A 23,509-nucleotide genomic window follows, 5' to 3' on the forward strand; every position below is an offset into this window, starting at 1 on the left:
GTATGTCCTCTAATGGCTAGGTGGCGCAAGCTACCGCCCGATCCAAAGGGCTCAGCCGTATTCATCCATTCATTCATCCATCCGTTGTAAGAGGTTTCAAGGAACCCAGTTTTAATAAGAGGTCGCAAGAGTGTGAACGGGCCTTTTATAGTGAAAAAAGCTAACATGAAAACGGTTCACACACCTCTACTCATATTAGCTCGCAAAAAAAAAAAAAAAACCTCTTTATCTGTCGGCGCACTGCCTAACTGTCAACGAATTGTCTTTTTTACGGGTGTCCGATGTTCTGATATTATACTTGCGGCGTTATTAATATACAGAGTGGGTGCTTACTAATTTCTGAGGAATTAGTAAATATGCCCAATGAACTTCAAGAATGTCACAAAAAAAAGAGTACAATTGTATTTAATAAAGTGGCGAATTCTAATTGTGTTAAATTGCCATGTGTGACGCACAATCCGCTAAGCCGAGAAAAATTTTTTTAAAAATCGGTGAGGTTTTCTCGGCATCCGCTCAAACGCCGGTGAGCTTTTCTCCACACCTGCCGGTTTTGCGGTGAGCTTTCCTCCGGTGAGCTTTTCCTCGCCGCCCGTGTAGCAGCTGTGACGTTCCCGCCTAGCGACTCCTCATAGTTAGTCTCATCTCTGTGCGCGTGTACGTCTGTTGAGGAATGCGGACTCGCCCCTCCGAAACTGTCACGTGACGCCTCACAGTAAATAATCTACGTGCGCGTGGGTGTGTGTGTGTGAGAGACAGAGAGAGATGTGGAAAGAGGAACAGAAAAACAAAGCAAGTTGACTCTTCGAAAGCATTGAGGAATCCGGATTCGCCCATCCGAAACTTCGTGTACGAAATTGCTGGACATCTACAAGGTGAAGGGGGGAGCTCTTGCCAAAGGTGATATACTCGGACACTGGTCAAGCAACACTTCCTTTGATTTCCTGTCTCTTTCGATGCTCTGATTGACTGTGGGGAGCTCTCTCGGGCGGGGAGGAACGAAGGGCGAGGCGTGGCCGGTGGGGAAGCGGAACCAAGGGAGCGGCTGCGGGGCGACAACGCGGAGAGACCGGCATCGAGGGGTTCGACGTTCACGAACTCGGCGCGAGACGTCCAAGTGCCCACCGAGATCCCGCCCAAGCAAAGACATCAAAGTGCGTGAGTGTTCGTCTTCGGAACCCCTTGACGCGTAGTGACGTAGCACTGTGCCGGAACAGTTCGATTCAGCGAGAGTGTGTAGCCGTTGCACACTATAATCTCTTCGCTACGTGTCTAAAGCTGCAATTGTTTTCTTAATCGGCAGCCTTGTAGGTGCCTCACTCCAGCGACAAAGCCCGGGGCAATTACTTGACCAAGAGCACATCTTTAGGGTCGTCACACAGCATATTACGGAACCTGCCTTAAAACGTTAACGTTTACGTTTGGTGTACGAATATTCTTGCGACTTAAGATATTCAATCCATTTTTTTTTTTTAATTTGCGTTCCACGTAAACGTTATAGAAGATCGGCTGGGTTAAAAGCAGGGTGTCGAACCGGTCATTATTCCGGTTCGGTTTGGATTCAGTAGCATTGAAATTTGTTCCGGTTTGGGTCGGTTCTGGTTCAGTGATGCTTTTGAAATAACGCTTCGGTTACAGGTTCCATGATGCGCACACCAGCTTAAACCGGCTCTTAAAAATAAAAATAAAATCTGAAAAATTCCGCAGCTTTTGGTTATTAAGAAGGAAAGGTTAGTTCAACATGGCGTCATCTGCATTAAAAAATAAATAAAAGAAGTTAGGTCATCGGGAGCTATGCTGCGGAAACGAAGACAGACAAAAAAGTTATATGCTAAATTTCGATCGTTTTATGATCTTGAATTTTTAACGTTCAATGAAAATTAATAAGTTATACAGACGCTTGGAAACAGTACCAAATACAGTACGCACATGTGAAGTCAATCAGCCAGCACGCACAGTGACGCCGTGACGGTATAGCACGCATTCTACTTGCAAACTACCCACAAACAACAAATTGGTATTTAGTTGTTAGCAGGAGTTTCGTCTACCATAATATGGCGACATTGTCCCCCACTATAGATGACAATTATTTATCCAGTGCAGTATACGACTTAACGTGGGGCCTTTAACGGATACCACGTAGTACTGATACCCGACCGCACGGCGGTACGATGCTCATTCAGATCGAAACGGCACACCGCACACCCGAACGAGTTGCTCGAACAACTGAGTTGAGAAAGCGAAGGCCCATTAAAGACGATTAAAACAAAAAAGGACAAAAAATACAACGGGCAACTTGCTGTTTCTAAACAACGCACACACACAAAAAACATTTACTTCAACCAGCGTCTAGGGCACAGGGCGACTGGCGTCCCATGTGATTGGCGCCGCAATGTCGCGCTTGCCGCCGGCTTCGCCTTTTGCCGCCTTCAGATTTTGACACAGCGGGACAAACGCACCGACAGCCATCAACTTTTTGTTTTTATTTTAGTTCTTATGTTCCCTTTCTCTTTTCTTCAAGAATGTTGCTTAGAAAATAAAATAAACAGACGCGCAAAAAGAATAGCTCTTTAGCCTTGCTGCCGGGTAAGGTAAAACTCCGTTTCACCTCACGATGTACCGCGATGAACGCTACCAGTTACACAAGCCAATCAGTAGTTCGTAGCGCTTGTCTCATGACCTTGGGCATCTCCTGTCGCTCCGCCTAACCGGAAGTACAGGTGACGCCCTGAAATCTATAAATTGGCTCATGTGACTCGTAGCGTCCTTTCCGGTCCATCGTTTACGCCGAAATTAAATATACAAGCGTACGCCGCCTCCACGTCGACACCAATTCGTGCTGTACGTAGACGTGGAATATACTTGTTGCATCAGGGAGTTCTAGTAGACCGTTCACGTAGTCCGCTAAGCACCCGGATAGTGCTCCGTAATCCGCCACAAGACCTTGAACTATGCCGACAATGCTGGCGGCACGTATGTGCAGCTGCGGCATTTTCTTTACGGGTACCGTAGCCGAGGAGTAAAAAGATCTACTACAACTCCCTATTCTTAAGGCGAAAGCCTTATATGTCTCATCGTTCAGTCGACCTTCAAAGTCCTTGAGAGGAAACACGTCGGCAACACGAAAGGTACCAAAAGGTTTACGTGACCAATCAGACGAATTAGAAGTAATGAAATTAAGAAGGAGGACAAAGCGAATTAAGAGAAATCAAAGCGAATTAAGAGGAATTAAAGTGAATTAAGAGTATTTAAAAAGAAGTTAGAGTAATCAATAGGAATTAAGAAGGACTATAAAGATGATAATTTCAAAAAAAGAGAACGTGAAAAAGAGAACGCGAAACAAAGTAAATCATGTGTCTGTCTTTAATGCATCGGGCTTGGGCTTTCGTCTTCAAGTCGTCTTAGGGATAATATAAGAGACCCTGTGAATTTTGATTGATTTGTCTCTATGTCGTCGCTGTCGTTTGTTTAGTCAAACTGAGCTGCTGACCGCATCGTCGCGAATATTAAATTGACTTCGCTTCGGCACCCGCAAGAAGGCGCGAGTCGCATTTCATTACGCTGAACCGTTTCCAATGAATCAGTTACCACCACATAGGTTTACTGCTCCGTTCCAGTTCGGGTTCAATATCAAATGTTTAATTTCGACTACAGCCTTGTTCCGGTTCAGTTAAAAATAAAGATTTTACTCCGGTTTTCGGTTCGGTTCTACACCTTGGTTAAAAGCTATATACATGCCAATCGCGCATGATTACAACAGCCGCTTTGTCGCAATTCACGGCGCCAGGAACGACACCTTCTTTGTCTCTAGCTATTAAGTTTTGTTTGCTTCACTGAAGGCGTGCAATTTTCATTGTCGAAGGAGCAGAAGCCAGTGAGACAATCAAAACTTAATAGTTGTAGACAGAAGAGGTGTCGTTCATGGCGCCGTGAAACGCGACAAAGCGGATTTTGTAATCATGGGCGATTAGCATGTGGCTTTTAACCAAGGGGTTTAACCAGTCACCTCCAGTGCAAAGACGCTGTTTCAAGAGCCGCTTACTATGCACTAGCAAATTGCACCATCAACTTATGCGACACAGATCGCATAAGACCCGAGTCCGTTCCATCTCCACTCCATTCCGGTCCATAAGGCATCTAATTCCATTTCCATTCCATTCCCATTCCATTTCCATTCCATTCCCATTCCATTCCGATTCCATTTCGGGGTCCGGGAAGTGCGGAATGATTCCGGAATCTTTCCAATTCCGGAGAGGAAACTCCGCAACACTGTATAGAAGGACCTTACCACCACCACAGTCTCACCGGGCCATCACTCCCTCCTTTTTTGCCAGGGATCTTTAGGTGACTGGATGCCACCGGAAGTTTGATGCTTGTCCCGGAAGTCTGGTGTGTCATGCTTTGTAGCAGGGTTGGGCAGAAATACTCAAAAATGTATTTGGAATTACAAATACTGGGATACTTTAAAATAGTAGCTAAAATACTGATACTGAAATATGTATGTAAAAGTGTATCGCGATACGTATCAGAAATACATTTTGAATAGAGGCAAAATGTATTTGGAAATACAAATACAGGAATACATTTTAGGGAGCGCAGAAATACAAATACAGAAATACTGATACTGCGCAATACCTTTTCAAATTTATTTGAGATCAAATTAGATGAAGCATGGAGTTGGAAGTGGAAGTTTTTGATCCTGAAATTACTTTCCCGTAGGCTTGGCACTTTGCCTTGAGGGTAGTGATTTCGGGTGACGAGGAGTCTTCAATGGGCTCAGAAAAACGTTTCATCAAGGACTGACCGTGGTCCCTTCCCTGACATTCTGTCTGTCTGACGAGGGATGCGAAAAGACTTCGACCTCTAAATAAATTGTCTATCATCCTAAATCCAGTCAAAGCGCCACCATGCCCCTGTCAAATAAGGACGCCCCTGTCAACATTTATCACTTGACGCCACGGTGGAAAGAACTGGTATTCTTTATCTGTAGGTGTGACCTTAAACATTAAACTTTAACACGCTGATATATGAAAGGACAGTACATACTTTCGTCGTAGGTAACCTCGTTGAAGATCGCGCAGGATTTTCGAGAATGGTATAAACCTGAAGCATCCTGGAACACATGTTCTATCTTCTGTTACGGTTAAAAAAACGACACGGTGGCATCCCTGTTGTGAAGGCCCTTTCTGCTGACCCTCCGCCACCGACGCATGGATTGCAGTCATGAAGTTTCGCCTTGCATACTCCAAATAAAGACCTCCTGGATTGCAACCTGATATTGCCGCAGAGGTGCGAGCTCTCCGAGAAACAGCGCGCTCGAGACGAGCCGAAGGTGTATGAAGTCTGGGACGGCACAGCGAGGCCACGTCTGACCTCCTTCCTGGGTTTCGGATCACCAGAGCAGCGGGTCACCTTCACGTCGGCTGATGATGTGCCCTTGAGCCGTGCAATATTACGGGCGCAGCCGCAGACGCATTCGTATATCTTGTGAACCTCACTGCGCGAGTTATCCTACTATTTCAAGTCAACCACCGCCAGGCTCGTGCTGCAACGGACTGTGACTCAGCTTTGCCGGATGGGTGTTCTTTGTACGCTAAGGCAAGGGAGACGATCAGCAGCGGGCGTTGGATGCCCGCAAACAATGACTCAAGAAACCCCTACCTAAGGACCTGCGACACAAGATGCTCTGACTCCACTCCTGGTACGCCACCTGGTTCGAATCCGCGACTGCGCAACAGTTCTCAAAAGAGAGAAGAGGACGCATAGAAAAATAGTTTGGAAAATTGGAAGGAACCTTGGTCAACACGGTAACAATGCCCCTGCATCTCCTTGACCATGGTGCCCTCAGAAGAAAAAAAAAAAAAAAAAAGCGTTCGGATTTTTTTTTTTTTTTTGAGGGGGGGGGGGGGGGGGGGGAGTATTTCTCAAAAGATGTAACGAAATGCATTTCACCCTGATTGTATCGCGATACAAAGGAACATTCAAAATGTATTTCGATACAGAAATATAGATACAGGTGACAAAAATGTATCGCGATACAGAAATAGAGATACGAAATGTATTCCTGAAATACTATCGGGATACATTTGTATCGCGATACTGCCCAACCCTGCTTTGTAGTGTCTTTGTGTGGGTTTTAATAATTCCAGTTTGAACTCCATATAGAAGTAAATCACCATAATAAGGCATTTGAACGTGGGACATATTTAAACAACTAGAATCTTTTTTTTACATTTAATGGCTTTTTAGGAGATTTCTCGGGTCTGCATGCGCGTTGCGCTACACAACAAGTAGGCTCTCTTCAGATGAAAAGGAAAAAAATCCAGCGCCCTGAACGCTGTTAAATCCAGCACTCGGCAGTGTTGAAAAGCTTGTCAAGCGCTCACTTTCCTGTTCTGCTCAATGCGCCTCCAGCCCCCTAGGGGAGATTAGTGGCTAGGACGGGGTCGCTCACTCGAGGTTCTCCGAGGGCGGAGGCAGGCGGGCCGCGGGTGCCGGGGACGCCCGGCACCTGCAGCCTGCCTGCAGCCCGCCCGCTGACCCCGAAGCGCTCTGCTCGTGTCCCGACGCGACCTTGGATCGGAGTGCCCGCGCCCCAACTGCCCTGGACTCGGCCTGCTCCAGATTCGTCGTCGCCCGGCAGGGACAATACGACGTCTTCGGGGAGCGCAGGGTCGGGGAGGACCGCGTTTTGAAGGCCGGTCACGAGGTCGAAGGTCTCCTTTCGCCTTTGCTTTCGGGGTCGGATGGGAGACGACGTTGGGGTGGGAACGGCCTTGATGCCTCTTCGAGCCGTGTGACTAGCAGCACGAGAGCACGGTTTGTCTTTTGCTCTCTTGCAAAGTTTGGCTGACGGTGGGAACGGTGGGAACGCGATTCCGAGGAGGGGGACGAGGAGGTAGCGATACCGTAGACACCGTGAGCTCGCGCGACGCCGTGTATAGCACGCGCAGGGAAGGCTCGCGCTGAAGAGCCTGCAGGGATCCTGGGTTCAATCCCCACCCCTACCCGTTTCGATCTGGGTGATCATCGAACAGGCGTGCGGTCGTGTATCACTGCTGCGTGGTACACGTTAAAGACCCCGGGCTAGTGGTGGTACTGCACTGGCTACATTTCTCCCCAACAGCTTAAACCAGTGTCACCGGACCTTGAAGGCAGACCGACTTTACGTTGTATAAACAGGAACGTCAGATTGTGTTCGGGACACTGCGAAGATAGGCGGCAGAGTGAAAACAGGTGAAAATATGACATAAGCCTGTATCGCTGCGTGACACCATACAATATGCGATACTGCCTCCCTTTCATTTTGTGCGGCATAGAGGCTGGCAGGGCGCAAGGTGGAGGACGGTTCACTTCCCACGCGGCGAAAACCGCGGGGGCTTGCGCCCCAGTATAGATGGACAGGAAATTTAATTCCGTGATTTTCAGTCGTGGATAGGTGGATAGATGCATGGCGGCTGTTTCCTTTAATTTGGGCGTTGACTTGCGCTACCTAACCAAAAACCTTTGGTGTTTTTTTTTTTTTTTTACTTTTTCTTTATCCACGTCACATCGACAACGCATTTTTTATCCTAAAACGTGCCTGCGACATTTCTTTGGGAGCGACCGTCCCGATGCAAAAAGTGTTTTTTTCTGCTACTGAACACTGATGTTAACGTGAGCGTGACCGAGCTGACGTAGCGCCATCGCTCGGCATAATTTGAAGACGGCAACGAGAACTCGTTATATTGTCCTTCTTTCCTTTCCCCCTTTCCCTTAACCCCAAATAAACAAACAAACAAAACATTTTTTGTTCGTGTTTGTTTTCATGCATAAACAAACTTTCACTTTGTGCCGTGGATTCGTGTTCACAGCTTTCGCGCAAAGCAAAAGTCGCCCGCTTTTTTTTAATTTTTTATTTAAGTTGTTTTGACTAAAGTGGAGCGCGGCGGCGATGCAGTTTTCACTTTCTCTGCCGGGGGTAGCGACCCTCGGGCCGAGGTCGTCGACCGCCCTGGCCCAGAGGACAGCCGCCGCACCGTTGTTCTCCAACCCCCGTTTTGTCGTTCGAGCGGTGCTCTTTGTGGGACAGGGGCGCCTCTGTTGGCGCAGGCGGTGGCGGTGTGCCTAGATTTCAGAGCATTCCCAGCTGCGTCACGTGGTTTATGGACCGCGCTTGCAACGCGAGCTGTGAGGAGGTGACTAAAGCGACAAAAAATACCGGATACACTTTACTAGGAGAATACGACCCGACTTCGCCCACTTGCGTTAGACAGCGCGCTTAGCGGCGATAAATCCTCCGTGAGTAGCGGATCGCTCTGCGCCGAGCGCTGCCGCCGACGCACCGATACACCGGATTCGCCAAGACAGCAGAGACGGCTGTCTCCGCTGGCTCGACGGGTTTCCGCGCCGATAGACGGTGGCAGCCGCCCCCTCCCAATTCAAAGGGGAAAACCGCAGAGGCAACGCGCGTCCGGCCGTTTCAACTACGCAAAAGCTGTCGGCTCCAAGCGGCCTTCCGCGGTGTAGGACGTATTGTAAAGCATTTGGCGTTGATCGTCTGCAAGTCTATCTTCCTCTCCACCCGCTTTCCTCCTCGTCATGCAACTACGCAGTGCATGCGCACTTTCGATCAATCTGCACAGGAGGCGTCCAGCATTACGTTGGAAAAGGCTCTCCGTGGCTCGAGCAAGACGTTCTAGATAAAAAAAGCCGTAGTTCCGAATGAGATGGCGTCATCAGAGAAGGCCAAACAACACTGGGGACAGATTAGACACTACGATTGCGTCGATGTTTGGCTAAACCTTGATTCGAAGCCGAGCGCTGACTCAACACTCGTTTCCAGTCAGTGATCCGCGTTGGCCTACTCTGGTGACGCAAAAATGACAGCACTACGGCCTCGTCTTCTAGGCGGTGTTGGTTCGAGTCGCTCCCTCTCTTGAATCTAAGCTCCTCTCCCCCTCTCTCTCTCTTTCCGGGCGGGGGAGAAGAAAGAATCGAGCAGGCCGCTTCTCCGCCACCGAATGTGGGTATTGCGGTCGGCCGGCGCGCGTATTTGCGGGACATGACCGCGCTACTTTTCACGCCGCAAGTGGAGCGGCCGCCTTTCTGACCGCCCCGTTGCCCCCGCGAGTGACGGACAGCGAACTTATTTTCTTTCTGTGTTCCCTCCCCCTTTTTTCTCTCTCTATCGCCGTCCCTCGACTTTCGACCGGGTCGCAACCTGTATTTGTTTCTAAAGACCGAAATGGGGGGGCCGCCGTTCCGTGTTTTGTCCTGGTTTCCACAGCCTGGTTTCGATACAAAGGAGCTCTTTTTTTAGCCACGTAGAAAAACGGACAAAATAAAAAGATCAGAGCGTTCACTTCCCCGCAAAGCTCATCAGAGAGGCCGCATGATCGCTGCTCACACACCGACTCAGCTCTTCGACGTCACACCGGTGCGGTGGCGCTGCTTTCGGTATTGCGCATGCGCAGACGGTTCCGAGCCTCACGCAAATCGTGTCTCTGCGCACGCGCAATGTGTGCCGACCGTTTCAATAATCACCTTCTGCGCGCTGCCATCTTGGTTTTACCGGGCTCGGGAAACGCGGGCTCCGTGGGCTCCTAGTATACGATGAAAGGCTTTGCGCAGGCAGCAATGCGCCAAACATGGCCACCATCAGTGTTGTTCAATGGCGTTACGAAAAGCCGCCTATTATGGTATCGGTTAAGCCGGAGTCACACACTGTGTATACATCGTGCAAAAGAGAGTCTGCGAACAGATTCGAACGCGAGTCACCGCAAGGTCCGTGCTTTGAATGCCGCATGGCAGTGAGTTCAATGATAAACTTGACACAAGGCATTCGAACAGCGGATATTGCGGCAACTTGTGTTTCTGCAGACTGTCTTTTGTACGATCTATGAGCTGTGTGACCCCGGCTTACGGAAACGTTTGTTTTCGGATTCACCACTGGCTCCGCCTCCTACGAAGGTCGCAGGTACTTCGCCACAGAGCTACTCGCAATGCGGGAAAGCGCACCCGCGGGCTGAATTTTTCGGTGTGAAATCTCCTCCACGTGCCGGACAATCAGGCACCAATTGAGGATATGATGCTGAGAAATACGAGCGAGATAGCTATTCTTCGTGCGTGATTTTCCTCTGTTTCCCTCAATTTGAGGTCCCCTTTATCTTGTAAACATGAACACGCCGCAAGATGCCGTTCTACCCGGCGGGTTCAAGTTCCGACCCAGCTGCCCGCAACCAGGCGAAGACTTAATACTTGCGTCGTTGGTGGTGTCTCACTGAGATTTGCGTTCATTCCCAGTCCTTCGGTGCAGCGCCCCGTGTCTTAGCCCGCTTCGTTGGTTTGAGACGGAAACTAGAAAATCCTAACTTTGCCAGAGTGATACAGCGGACAGGCGCTGGATACGTTTGGAAGTTGGATAGCCCGATCGAAAATATATGCAAAAAAAAAAAAATATATATATATATATATATGTAGTTGTTCTTTTTTTTTTTTTTTTCATTCTCAAAGGGCATTAAAGCGGTTTTCGAGATCGTCTTTTTATGGTGCAAACTCAATGCACATAGCCTATGCATAAAAACGACCCAAAAACTGCTAGCATGCATGCCCATGTTTTCTCATATCAAAAACGCGATTAAACATTGCGGCACGCCCCTTTTTCTGACTGATATATATATCTAAGAAAAGGGTCATAATGCGATGTCTAGTCGCGTTGTTTAATATAAAGAAAAAGGCCACGCATAACTGTAATTTTAGGTTTTTTAAGGTGCTTAGTCCACGTAGACTAAACCTGCGCCACTGAACAGACGATCTGAATCAAAATGCTCTATGGCGCCCCTTCGGGTCCAAATATCTTCACTCGTGTAAACAATACAAAACATCCCTTAATTTTTTTTTGTCACTACCTAATTGACGCGGCACGTGACAGATAAGCGATGTAATATCGGCCCGTGACTCTCGCTTTCTCTGGCACCGGCCACCTTGAGTCGAGTGGAGAGACTCTTCGCGAGGGCAGCAAACACGCAGCAGAGTTCAAAGTGGGGAGGGAGGGAGGGCGGACAGCTGCCGGCATCCGGGCGGGGATGCAAGAGGGGCCACAGGGGGGGACTGCGACGAGTCCATCGCAATATCGGGCAGGGGGGAAAGGGTGGCGAGCATGCAGCGGCACACGGCTACGCAAAAGCAGGGGCCGCACCAGAGCTCAAAGACCTCCCCCCAGGCCGGTGGATGCAGCCCGCTTTTTCCTTCTCGCCCTCTTTCGCCTCCTCCCTCCTCTCGCCCGATTTATCCCAAGTTTTATCCGCGTCCCCTCCTTCTCCTCTTTCCCGGACGCGTTTTCACTTTCCGCGCCGGTTCAGGAAGTGGGAGCCGTGGATCTGGGACGCACGCGAGGAGAGACCGGCAGCGGCGCGTCTAACGTTCACCCTTGTGCGGACAGTGTGGTGGGAACTACGCGCTTGCCGGTCCAATCAACCGCCTCTCCTTCATCACGGGACTCCGCTCTGCGCGTGGGTATGGGCGAGATTGCGATCACGTGACGAACGAATGACGCATAACTGGTCCAACGAACATGTAGCTTCCACCGCACTGTCAGCTTAGGGGTGAACGGAAAATTGTGTTGTTACGCCGCGAATCGGGAGGGAAATATCTGAGAATGCCGGTATCCGTGCCGAGAGAGGCCCATCTTGTTTCGAAGTAGACTGCTTTGCATCCGCGTCGAAAAAGTGCAGGGTTGTAACGCCAAGGCCGTGGTTCTGTCGGCTATGACTTTCACACAGAATCCCTTTTTCGCAATCTGAATGTCATGAAAATCTTCACACTCTACAACTTTAAGTTATGCATGAAATATAAAATAGAATGCAGTAAAAATAGAGACTGTTTCATTTCTCTAGCGTCCCTGAAGGAAAAAAGCTCAAATTATCCAACTCGTAGTTTTGAACCTTGGTTCATTGAAAACTCCGCTCTAACTATGGTCTTCAGAGAATCAAAATAATTCTCCCGAAGTTGCTAAATATGCTAACCCTAAAGCACATAGACATAACTACTCTTTCACCCAAAGAATTGCGGTCTTATTTTTTGTGTTGCGAGTGATATGGTTACACTTGAGTTGCATTTGTATTGTACTTGCTTTGTTGCTTGTTTTTTGGTTTTTAAATCCACTGTTCTCTGCATTAGCTAATATTGTAAAACTTTTTATCTTTTTTTTTCTTCCTTTTAATATGTATACCCTGTGTGTGAACTCGCATTGCCGCTGCTGCTGAAACTTTTGTGGTGCTGGGAACTCGTCAAGCTGTCCATGCAGCTTTTTTTCCCAGCCCCCGCCATTGTAAAAAAATGGTAAATAAACATTGAATTGAACTGAATATGCGCAGCTAGCTTACGAGGCATTTTACTCACGCACTCTCTCGGTGAACGGCAGTTCTACTTGTGGCGGCAAAATAAATCAGTCTCGGTATCGTTGCACTACGGCCGCTTGATCAGTGCAGCGGGAACCAGAGTCGAGCGGCCGTGGTTGAACGAACAGTGTGGCTTTTTATGAAACTGAAAGCACAAGCGGGAGTAGCACACGGCCTTTTTCCAAGTTAGGAGCGGATTCATCGGTCAGGCTGGGGCTGAAGCTTCCCCTGAAATGCAGCCGACCCTATATTACAAATACGTCCCCCCCCCCCCCCCCCCCCCCCTCACTCGTGCTTCCTAAGTCACGGCACCTAGAGTAATTTTATAATGACGCTAGGGCACCTCACCCACCATACCAGCTCCTCTCCTTCCGAAAAGCATTCCTGGCTAGAGTACCGGGCGGCGACCCCTTTGCGCCCAAGGCCGCGACACCACCTGCGAGCTGGAAGGTGAGGGAGAGCCGGAAGTCGCGAGAGCGCCGACGGGGGATGCCGTCCTCCCGGCGGATCGCGGCAGGTCGCCCGGGTCAGGCCTGGGGCACGGCTGAGCCGGGGTCGATGGCATCCGGCCCCGGGTCGACGACCCCGGTCTGCCTCCTCTCCGGCCCGGGCAGGCTCCGGCCTCCCTTCCATGTCGGGCCACAGGTCGATGACCCCGGCCGGGGGCAGGCACGGGGTCAACGACCGGCCCCCCCTCCGGATGCCCACCTCGGAGGGAGCGTGGACTGAGCCGTCCGCGCTCGTTATCTCTCCGCTCTTCGGGAGCACTCCTCCCAACTCCTACACGGGGGAGGGAAGTGGAAAGAGATGGAGCTCCGGAAATGCCGGGGATGCCGGCCCGGTCGTGTTGGGGTCTCGTTGACCTGCGGCCACCAACTCCTACGGGGGCCGGCCTCCTTTGCTTTTGCAGCCGCCAAGAAATGAAGAGAGAGAGTGATTAAATGGCTTCGTTTCTTTCACCCGCTTCAAAAAATGCCCCCCCCCTTCCCCAAAAAAAAAAAAAAGAATGAATAAATAAAAAGCAAAGATGTTTCTGCCGTTTTCACGGGTCCATGCCGCTTCCGTTCAATTATTAAGGCACGTATTCATCGTCCATGAATATGTTAGTTAGGAATTCATCATCGAACATATTGACAAACGTCCTTATTTGTGTCCGTCGTACGCTTGTTCCGCCCCGTAGACAGCAGTGTTTGGTCCTATGCTCGAAAATAATGAACGGGCAGACTTTTTTTTTTTAACACAGTGTTGTCACCGTCGTCTTGCAGGCCCGTAGACTCTTCTTTTCTCCCTCGTTACTACCCTCGCTCTTTGATGGCGAGGTCACCCTCTCCCTCCCTCCCGGCGCGCGCCGACGACCGCAAGACCGGAACCGGAAAAGGCTTTGGGTCAAGGACGCGCAGCTCAGCTGGGTGGTCTCTGGGTCAGTTGGCCAGGCGGAGAACCCTTCGCTCTCGGCGCAACGCGAGCGGCGTCGTCATGGGGCGGGGCGTCGCCAACATCCGCCGTGACGCGTAAAGGGGTCATCACCCTCGCCTCGCGCAGAACGTGCCCTGGCGGAACACCATTACCACCTCAACTGTGTGACCGTTATTCGCAGCTTCAACACTAGATGACGCAAGCCAGCGCCCGATTAAACGGATTCAGTCATATGTACTGTAGAGCCTCACAATAAAACCCCCGTTTAGTTTTTTTTTTTTTTTTTTTAAGGGGGTAAAAGTTTCCTTGGTTGCTGCGGCGCAATTTGGGTCACCGCTATTTGTATTGTACTCCTGAGCGCGCGTCGCCACCGACGAATACTACAACATATGGCACTACCCTAAAGGCCCTGTCACACTGAGGCAGCAGTTGGACAACTCTATCCGGCAACACGGGAAAGTTGTGTTGCCGGCGACCCTGTCACATCGCGGCAACAACAACAGTCGGGCGACATGTCGCTGCCGCCCGGCAACCGTGTTGCCCGATTTGTTGTCCGACAACCCTGTCACACCGCGCTGACGGGGAGGACAACACGGGGAACACTCCGCCATTTTGATTGTTTACCTTCGTTCGTGTGCGGCGCGGAATCGCTAGAAATGTGACTCTACAAAGTGCTAGTGCGTTCGAAGGGCCGGGAATTACCACGGTACGACATCAACCAGTGACTGTGATTAGAAAACTTGGCACGGAGAGTATTTTTCGTTCTTTATTTTATCGAAATGTTCTTCATTCGCTGACAAAGCAGATAGCCCTAACCGAGGAAAGTGACATCGCTGATATACGTTCGGGATTTACGCCACCGTATAAAGTGTTTCTGTCCGGTTTTTTCATGCAATTCCTATGTCTACTGTAAAATTGAGTTAGCACCGGCAGAACCCCAAAGCGTCTTTCGTAGCGTGGTGTTGAGCTGAACTGACAGTGCTTCAAAACTGCGACACCGACACCATCAGCCTTCATAACAATCGGTGGAATAAATATTTTTCAACGCTGTATACTTGCGTACCGCCTGCTATGTGATCGCTTCATTCCCACAAAACGCTCTGGGTATTTTGAAAACAAATCAGGTGTCTGGTAGTGGCTGTTTCCAAGTTCCAAGCATCATCAATCATGATCAGAATTGTCGTTTTAATGCTTCGATTTTTTAGTCTTTGGTTTTCTGGATTATTTTTATTATACTTCATCAGCGGGTGAGTACGCACGCCATTTTATTTTACTATCAGTAATGTGAGTTGGTCTCTCGGCAGTTCTAATTTCAAAACCAGTCTGAACGTTCACGACCCTACAGCTGTGACCATTTTGAAAATCGCTTTCCGTATAACTACGCAGCAAAAACATTAATCGAAAATAATTTAGCTGCACGCCAGCCCTAATTATTGTTAAATAACGTTTTCCAAGCCATTATTTGAGTAAGACGGTATTGATAGGGGACTAGCTCTACCATCGAAGCTATCTATGTTGTCGTGTTGCCGGCCCGAAATTCGCTCAGCCAGCGATCAGGGCAACACACGTTGTCCAACACAAGTTGCTGCTGTTTTTGTTGCCGAAAGCTGTCATACCGAGGCAACATTTTAGTTGTCGCCCATGTTGTCGTGCTGTTGCAGCGATGTGACAGGTTTGTCGGACAACATGGGGAGCGAGCAACAAGTTGCCCGACTGTTGGACAACGTGTTGTGTTGCTGTTGCCGGCGTGTTGCCTCAGTGTGACAGGGCCTTAAGGGGGTCCATATCACAAGAGCGAATGACATTTTAGCGAACGGCGACATTTGAGCGAATGGTCGTTTTAGCGAATAACGGGGGCGCGCGTTAACCCATCCGTCGCGCTGCGCTTTACGCCGCTTCGCGGCGACAGTCTGCGGCACCTCGCTGGGTTCAGTGTGTTTGTGTGTCATGTGCCATGACGTGCAGGCCTCGTAGCCATCGACACGGTCCCCCTTCTTGTTTTTCTGCTGTGATAAACGTGTTTTACTACTACTACTATACTTGGATACTCGTTTTGATACTGTATACGGGGTGATCGACAACTTTTGTCTCCTAGGCTGTAACTTTTTCTATTCGGTGATGGAAGTGAAAGATGTTACATTCGAACGGAAGATTGGAACCTCCTCTTTCCCAGGAGCACGTAACTTTTGAATGCAGTCCCCACCGGCGGCGATGCACTTCCGCTACCGGTGAACCAGTCTCCGCATGCCGTCGTAGATACTTGAGATTTTTATTTTATTTATTTTTATTTATTTATTTAGGAATACTGCAGGCCAATTGCGGCCCAAGCAGGATTGGGGGTTACAAAAGTCAAGTAAAAAAAGAAAAAACGCAACACCAGGTAATCCGTAAAATGGGAGAGGGGAACAGGGGAAAAGTATGCAAAAATTGTAATAAAGCACATGTAGTAGCTCACAACAAAGTTGGGAGGAGTGGCGGTAGTGGGGAACAGGAAAATAAAACACAATGCAAAAAGTTACACATCAAACAAACGCTCAATCGACTCCAAAACATTGTCAGATATAAATATGTGATGAGGTAGGTTGTTCCATTCTGTTATGGTTCTGGGAAAGAAGGAGTATTTAAATGCATTTGTTCGAGCGAATACTGGAGTTATTTTATGCGGATGGTCATTCCTTGTGTGCCTAGTCGAGGATGGGTGAAGAAAGGACGACGATTCAAGCCGGAGTTTTTTAAACCAGAGTTGATAAAGAAATTTTAGTCTAGCTAGCTTCCTTCGTGATTCAAGAGAAATGATGTTGTTACTTTGAATTAAGGCAGCAGGTGAGTCATGCGGGTGGTAGCGATTAAATATAAAACGAGCTGCTTGCTTTTGAACATCTTCCAGTATCTTAATATCTTTTTTTGTGAATGGATCCCAGACTGTACAGGCGTATTCTAACTTCGTTCTTATCAATGTGTTATAGGCTAAAAGTTTCACATGAGAAGGCACGTGCTTAAGCTTGTGCCTTATCATACCTAGTTTTCGACGGGCAGCTGCACAAACGTGTTCAATGTGTGAGGACCAAGATAAGTTGCTAGAAATTGTAATACCAAGATATTTAAAGCTCATCGTCCGAGAGATGTAGTTATCACCAATAAAGTATTCATACTGATGAGAGGACTTTTTGTTAGTGATGCGCATGTACAAGGACTTTTCTTGGTTAAGCTTCATCTCCCAACGATCGCACCAGCTAGAAACTGCATTAAGACTTTCGTTCAGAACAACTTGGTCCCTAGTAGAGTTAATATCCTTGAACAATAGACAGTCGTCCGCAAATAAACGAATACTCAAGCTTTTATCTATACACAAAGTGAGGTCATTAATAAAAATTGAAAAAAGAAGAGGACCAAGGACACTCCCTTGCGGAACACCCGAAATTACAGGAAGAGGATCAGAATGGTGACCGACTACATCGACGAATTGTTTTCGCATTTGGCTGTTGACCAGATCAATCCGCGCGCTACATCGCTAACCTCGTCGACGGACGCAAACCGTGTACCGTTCAGATTTTCCTTTACGTTGGAAAACAGCCGAAAGTGTGATGGCGCGAGGTCCGGGCTGTAAGGCGAATGATGCAAAACATCTTAGAACTGCAGCTCCTCGGCGTTGACCTCAACAGCCGCCCTCAATCATCCACGACGGCGTGGCGGAGTGTAGTGCACCGCTAGAGGAAGTGCATGGCCGCCGGTTGGGAATATACCGGGCTTCCGCGAGAAAACAGAACCCCGTTTTTCGCTCCGCAAAAATAAACTAGTCATCGGGGAGAGCTCGAACTCCGTCAGAACGTAGCCCCAGCCGTTCAAGCAAGATGCCCATGTTTTAGCACCAACCGTTATCTTATTCAAAAGTTATGAGTAATCTTCTGAAATTTTTAATGGGAAACAAATGAGGCCCATTTCCGTCCGTTTTCAGTTTCTGACGCCACAGCTCCATGTATTCGAGAGCTCCGTGGATCGGGTGCCATTTTTCCATTGAAACTTTCAGAAAATCGCTTATAATTTTAAATGAAATAATGGTTGGTGCTGAAACTTTGGCAACCTGCTCGAAGGGCTGAGGCTATACGTTCTGACGGAGTTTGAGCTCTCCGCGACGTCTAGTTTATTGTTGCGGTGCGAGAAATAGGGTTCGGCTTTCTCGCGGACGCCCGTTATATTGAAAATGTTACGTGTTCTCGGGAAAGCGGAGGTTCCGAACTATCATTCGAATTTAACACCTTTCAATTCCCTCACTGAAAAGAGAAAGTTACAGCCTAAGAGGCAAAACTTATTGATCACCCATCGTATATAATCACATACATCTGCGCGCACGTTCACTCTGCATGCTGGCCAAACAGCCGATACCTACCGTCCCGTACCACATATGAAATGTGAAAAGTGAGTAATGAAGATCGTATTTCGCTACGCATATGTTGATCCGACATATGCGTAGAGATTTGGACTTGCACAAGAAGCAATTTGTTCTAGTTATGCATTACTCCTAATTTGGCGTAGTGCAATTACTTCCCTCACTATTACTTTCCACTGAGCGGCGTCACTATGTCACAAAATATAGTTTCAGTAATTGATAACATCTAAGTGAGAAGTATGTTTCGCTCGATGACAGATCGAGTAGAAGGATTGAGACGACCGACGGCGGTTTTCGCCAGCGCATGGGGGAAATCCGTGTTCTCAGTTTCCAGGTTTTGTTAAGAAAGATTAGCACCATTTGGTGGCTCGAAACGTTTTGTACTGCGCTGTGCTTAATTAAGCTGACATAGATTAGAGACTGAGGTCGGCTGGTATACACACGATGTCTACCCCTATAGGAATGGTTAACCCCATAGGAAGTACGTATTGTCGCCAAATGGCGAAAGATGTTCATAAGCAGCCGATCAGCGCTGGCTGTAGATGGTAATCGTCACACAGACGTAATCCGATCAGCCCTCGTAACCATTTCGCCACCGTCAACTTTTCGCCCTTCTATAGGTTGTCGCCAGTGTGACCTCCTCCAATAGCCGATTGACGTATGGAACCAGGATAGCGATACACTAGCGAGAATGGCGAAAAGTTGACGGTTGCGAAATTGCTACGGAGGCTGATCGGATGACGTCTATATGATGATTACCATCTACAGCCAGCTCGTTAATATATGTGTGACAACACAGCGTCCTCCTATACCGTTTACAAATACGCCAATGGCGACCTCTTAGACCCGAGTGCCTTTTTTGAAACCTCTTAAAGCCTCTATCTACACCGGCACCTCCTATCGGGTAGCAGTGAAACACTTGGCCGGTCCGGTTTATTTTTTTATTTCTCTCCCGCCTCATTCCTTCTCCTTGGCTTGAAAAAAACTTTTGTCAATGTTATAAACGAACATTTCTCATAAGTAGTACGCACATTAATTTGACTATAAGTAGTACGCATAGATGACGCCAGCGTGTCAGCGGGTTTTCTCGTCGAAGAGGTTTTAAGAAGTTTTGAGCAGTCTTGAATAGTAATCGCGATACTGCGACTTGTTACTTTTTTTGGCAACTTTTAACTGTAACTGAATACATTTTTTTAAGTTACCGTAACGATAACTTCGATGCTTTCTTAAAAAAAAGTAACTGAAAAGTAGCAGCAAATGTACCCTTTATGCGAAAAAATTAACCTATTTGGGGAACACTACAGCGGGTTCGACCATGTGCGGAGGTTGGGCCCCCATTAGACGCGACAAAATAAAACAAGGACTCAAAACCTTTTTCGACGGAGCAAAGTGCAGCGCAGATGGCAGACGTTTTTCTACTTCTGTTTTTCCTTTTTCATAAGCGCGGAAAAGCGCATTTATCATTTGCTTTATTTCAACCCTTTTGTGTGTGGCTCCCTCGCCCCGTCTTCACCCTTTCCGGCCTCATCGAACACCCCCGCCTCTTCAGACAAGCAACAGAGCCACCTCGCGGAAACAGGCGACGCGTAGACACCTAACGGTGAACTGTTTAACAACGAACGAGAGCCTTTCGTCGGTGCCGCAGCAGTCGCGGCTATAGTTTTCTTTGCGAAAGCGAGACGCCGCCAGTAGACGCTGTCTGACCGGGGCCATAGACGATGTTTCGGTCGACTTGCCCCCTCCCAAGGGTCGTGAGCCCGTGATCCACGGTCGAGTCTTTTGCTCTGCGTTACGTATACTCCGTTCACCCTTAAGCTGATACTAGAAGCTCCGTCTTCAGCGCTAGCTTCCTGCCCTTGCTAACACAAGTGTGAACGCGACGCACAACCAAAGCACTTAGGAACCCAACGAGCTCGCGCTGAAGGCGGAGTTTCTTGAACGGAGTATAAAAGAAGTTTAAACTCCTCTTTTCCACTTTATTCAATTCCAAATGGTTTTGCCTTCTGTTCCCCTCCCTATTATTGGAATGGACCAGTCTCTTCATCTGTATCTCCCTGTCCTGTCAGCTGAGAAAGGGGAATAAGAGAGCTTTTAAGAGAAAAAGGAAGGGAGAGAGAACGTCACAAGAAAGAAGGAAGGTAGTTGGATGGTAATTAATCGTTTTAGCTCAAAAGAGAGGTAATTAACCGTTATAGCTCAAACCAGAGGTTGCCTTGAGTGACGAACGGCAGATGTTACCGTACGCCGGCTGTGTATGAACTGCACTTTGACCTTGTTGAGCGTAGTGGCGATAACTTTACTACTCGCTGCAAACACCGCAAAATTGTACACGCATCCGAGAGGTCCTCTTCCTCCAACCTTCGCAAGCACCTTGGGGTGAGTTTCGACCTTAATTTCTGGACACTACCGCTAGGCATGGAAATGGAACGATGGAAGGCTGAAACCTCGATAGCGCTTTCCCGCCTCAACAACTTTGTCACTATTATATAGGACTTTTTTTTTTTTCGCCTGAATACTGAACTGCCGTCCAGCGCTCCCGTTGAGCGCCTCTTCAGCAAGGATGTGTTCAGCATCAAAAGGGAAAAGTTAAGTGATTTTAGAAAAGCAGTTTCTGCTGCGCTACAACATCAACTAAATAATTTATTATTTAGTCCATCTGGTATCGAAGCAGCAAACGCTTTGATTCAATGATGTCGTGCGACGGTAGTAATATATATATATATCAAATATAGTGACATGAGAGTTTTCTGGGAGCTTTAAATAAATATAAGACGTAGTCATTGTGTGTTGTCATCGATGTCTTCATAGATAAATAAAAAAAAAAAAAATCGGAAGAATCTTGAAAGTATTTAGGTTACTATATGACGAACGCGTCACCTTTATTTTTAAGTAACTGTAACTGCAACTTAAATACATCTTTGACAAACTATATATATATGTAACTAATTACTTTTCACAGGTAACTCACCCCAGACTGGTGTTAAGGCACTCGCGTCTAAGCAGTCGCAAGTGTGTGAACGGGCCTCTCGAGGTTATAGACGCTTTGCAGCAGCTGTGCATGGACGCCGCCATAACTGACCTTCAGTTTTTGTTTCCTCTTATTCCGTTTATTTTACGTCATCATTACCATAGCAGGCCAGGTTATTGCCATATTAGATTCAACTGTGTCCTTTTCTAAAGCATCGGCCTTTGTAGAGGATCGTCAACTACCGTTTCAGTTGCTCGGCATCTCGGTAAGACAAGAGAAGGTCAGCAATGGCGGCTGTAATTTGGCGCGTGTGTAAAGAGTCTATAATGTCCGAGCCGCAGGGTAACCACTAAATTTGAGCGCGAACGACAATATTGACTGTTTATCTCTGAAACAGCATTACAATGAAGAATGCGAAAAACGAAGCCCGTCACCTGTAGATTAGACTGCAGTGGTCTCAAACTCATTTGTAGAGTGAATTGCATAGGAATGACTATATATTCCACTCAATGCCCTCATTTATAAGTAACAGTTATATCCATTGAGAATGAATTTAGTGATTGAGTTTAGTATTACATAGTCGTGCTATATATCTTGAATCTTGAACCCTTGAATGTTTTGAATATCTTGAACCCTCGAATGTGCACTTTTTTTTTTTCTTTTTTAGTAAACCGTCTGTTTAGCATAGCTAATTTATCTGTTACATTGGAATGTTCTACATTGAATTACTAACCTACGTATTTTTTGTTTTTATTTTTATTTCGTTTGTTTGTTTACAAAGTGATACATTTGTTTTGTGACCTGCCGCTGTTGCCAGTTGGGGAGGGGGTTCATGACTCGTCAACTGCACAAACGCAGCTTTTTTCCTCAGTCCCCTTCCGTCATGTACTTGTACTTCATGGAGAATTACATATTATTATTATTATTATTATTATTATTTGAGAGGGGGGGGGGCAGATAGCCCACAAGGCCGGCCGAGGGCCAATGTTGACCGGGGGAGGGGGGAGGGGGAGGGGAGGGGGGCGACGGTGTCAAACGATTTGGAAGAGAAGACACCTCGTGCTCTATGCTTTTTGTAATTTCGATTTTGTGAGTAACATTTTTAGATTTGATTTGTTCATATGGCTACTTTGGGCCCTGACCTGATGTGAGAACAAGAATTAAAATGACACGGCCCCGCTACCGTGCTCGCATATTAAATAGAACAATAGAGCATTTACACTGTTGCTATGTTGCTCAAATCATTCAGTTCTTGCTTCTGAAGATTTCTATTACAACACCCATACATATTTTTAATGGTGATATTTTTTAAGACGAGAATAGACCGATCTCACCAAGCGTTTCACGGATGCGTGACGCCGCCATAACAGTAGTTCGTAGGAGGCAGACGCCAGTTCGCGAGACAGCTTATGCCGCCTCGTGCTTTACTCGCGCAGACCTCCAGCAGGGTTGTCGTGCGTGCAGAAAGACTACAGCTCCCACGATGCATATCGGCAGCGGTGGCGTACTCAAACTAGCTGGTGAGATCGGTCTATTCCGAGCTCGTAGCTTCATCTTCGGCAGTTGCTCCTGCTGATCGAGAGTTTGCGCAGCCGAGATGCATCCTTCAACTAGGGTGCCTTCATACACACGCGCGCTTTTGCTTGAGTGGTGACATCTCAGCCATTTTCCCGCCCAATTGTTTCTTCATGCATTTTGAAGTGCGCGCAATTCAGTGTCACTCAGCTCGTGCGCGTAGCTTTGGCTAATGCATAGACGCCATTTTACTGCCCAAGTCACGGACCGAGTGCGCGAGAGCGTCACGCGCTGGCACATTCAGGGCAACAATGGATGTCTTCACCCTGAGGCAGACAGACATTTAGGCACCCTACCTTCAACAAAGAGCTCGCGCCTGCAGCCTAGTAGCGGAATTGTTGTACATTACAAAAGCTGGGAAGCCAAACATAAAGCGAAACAAAGGGCAAATGAACACTGATAAGTAAAAACTATGTAAATACGTTAAAAGAGAGGAACTACTTTTCGAGCGAAAATGAATCGGCGATATGAGATCACCATGGCGCATGCTGGCGCTCGAGATCTGAGAACCGGGACTCCTAGCCGGTTGCCTGCGGGCCCCATCCCAGCGAGACGCGGGCCGCATGCGGCCCGCGGGCTGCGTGTTTGAGACCCCTGGATTAGAGCTACATCCGTTTAAAGGTACCTATAGAGGTTACACCGTTAGGAGTGTAGGGTCGGCGTTCCGCTCGACGAGGGGTCGTCGCGAGCCGTTGCCTGTGAAAGTCCGGCCCCTCGATTCGCTCCGTCGCTCTCCGCTCGTCCGGCCTGTCGCATCACTCTCCCTCCCGGCAGAGCCGTTTATAG

This window comes from Ixodes scapularis, unplaced genomic scaffold (genome assembly GCF_016920785.2).
Source record: "Ixodes scapularis isolate PalLabHiFi unplaced genomic scaffold, ASM1692078v2 PGA_scaffold2__306_contigs__length_199485367, whole genome shotgun sequence".
NCBI lineage: Eukaryota > Metazoa > Arthropoda > Arachnida > Ixodida > Ixodidae > Ixodes > Ixodes scapularis.